The 2058-nt window shown below is 46.6% G+C and overlaps 1 long non-coding RNA gene across 2 annotated transcripts in view; it reads right to left on the bottom strand.

Annotated features, from left to right (window-relative positions):
- Window positions 1-2058, bottom strand: part of LOC142158418 (uncharacterized) — a 401996-nt gene that overhangs the window by 201536 nt on the left and 198402 nt on the right. The window lies entirely within an intron of this gene.

The following is a 2058-nucleotide window of genomic DNA, read 5'->3' on the forward strand; positions in this document are numbered from 1 at the left end:
AGTTTAGAGGCATAGGGGAGAAGTGAAATGGGGCGGTAGTTAGCAAGTGAGGTGGGGTCAAGATTAGGTTTATTGAGAATGGGAGAGATAAGGGCATGGTTAAAGGGAGCGATGGAGGTGCGAGGGGATGGGATCCAGATTGCAGGTAGATGGAGGAGAGGAAACGATGAGGGAGTGGACTTCTTCAACCGAGGTAGAGTGGAAGGAGCACCAGAGTTGGTTGTTAGAGGAAGGTAGAGCAATGAGAGTGGCAGGAGAAAGATATGAGGAGGAGATATCGAGTCTGATGGCCTCAAGGAGAAAAAGGAGGCAAAGTCGGGGGGGGAGAAAGGAGAGAGTTGAACGTGGCAAAAAGGCGGGGGGGATTGGAGGACTGAGAAGAAATAAGGGACTTTAAAAAGGATTGTTTAGCTAGGGAGCGAAACTGTAGGAACAGAGAATAAATTTGAAGTGACGAAAGTCAGTCAGGGAGCGAGATTTCCTCCAGAGGCGCTCAGCAGCACGAGTGCATTTCTGAAGGAAGGAAGTAGGTAAATTTGGAGTGCCAAGGTTGGGGTGACAAGGCGAAGGTGGACAGAAGAGGCCGGGACAGCGGCATCCAGAGCAGTGATGAGGGATTGGTTATAGAGGGAGGTCACCTGGTCAGGGCAGGCAAGGGTGGGAAGAGGGGAGAGGAGAGTTTTGAGAGAGGAGGAGAAAGAAGTAGGGTCAAGTGCGTCAAGATTGCACCTAGTGCAGGTAGTGACAGGCGGAAGGGGGGGGCAGGGGAGGAGGGCGGAGTAAAGGAGAGGAGATGGTGGTCGGAGAGTGGGAAGGTAGAGTTAGAGAAGTCTGAAAGATCACAGAGATGAGAGAAGACAAAGTCAAGGGAGTGACCCAAGACAGTAGGTGGGGGAAGAGTAGACCCCTATCATTGCCATTAAGAGGTCTTCTTGCTCTATACCAATGTATAGGTAGGTGGTACGCGTCAAAATTACATTCACATGAATGTCAGGAACCAAGGTTTCTCAGCAGAACATTGCCCAGAGCATCACACTGCCTCTGTCAGCTTCCCTCTTTCCATAGTGCACTCTGCTGCCACCTCTTCCCCAGGTTAACAAGGCAATTGCACCCAGATGTCCACATGATATAAAACAAAATGTGATTTATCAGTCCAGGCCACCTTCTTCCATTGCTCCCTTGTCGAGTTGTGCTGCTCACGTGACCATTGTAGATGCTTTCGGCAGTGGACAGGTGTGACCATGGGCACTCTGACAGGTTTGAGGCTATGCAGCCCTATACGCAGCAAGGTGAGATGCACTGTGTGTTTTGACACCTTTCTATCATAGCCAGTATTAATTTTTTCAGCAATTTGCGCTACAGTAGCTCTTCTGTGGGATTGGACAAGATGGGCCAGCCTTTGATTCTCACGCGCACCAATGGGCCTGTCACCGGTTCACTGGTTGTCCTTTCTTGGACCACTTTTGGTCTGTACTAACCACTGCATACCGGGAACACCCCACAAGACCTGCTGTTTTGGAGATGCTCTTACTCAATCATCTAGCTATCACAATTTGGCCCTCATCAAAGTCGCTCAGATCCTTATGATTGTCCATTTTCCTGCTTCTAACACATCAACGCCAAAAACTGACTGTACACTTGCTGACTAATATATCCCCCCTCTTGACAAGTTCCATTATAATGAGATAATCAATATTATTCACTTCACTTATCAGTGGTTTTAATGTTGTGACTGATTGGTGTATATTTTAGTATACAATGGAAAAATACTACTTGAATTATTATTATTTATTTGTTAAAAAGTTTGCCTTTTTAATTGTATTTAAAATATGAAACAGAAGGACTGATAAACCATTTCTATAATAATTAAAACGTCAATTGCACTACTTAACCTAGTTCTATCTGTCATTGACGTGAATTGGGACCTGCTATCTCCTAGAGCAGCAGTTTAGCATTGACACTTGTAGCACTGCCCACCCAGGAGGTGGAGTTGCAGATAGCTGACAGACATGTTTTGCAATGGGTAATTCATGTCAAGCAGAAAGATCCGCCCCTGGA

Source organism: Mixophyes fleayi, chromosome 5 (genome assembly GCF_038048845.1).
Source record: "Mixophyes fleayi isolate aMixFle1 chromosome 5, aMixFle1.hap1, whole genome shotgun sequence".
Taxonomy (NCBI): Eukaryota; Metazoa; Chordata; class Amphibia; order Anura; family Limnodynastidae; genus Mixophyes; species Mixophyes fleayi.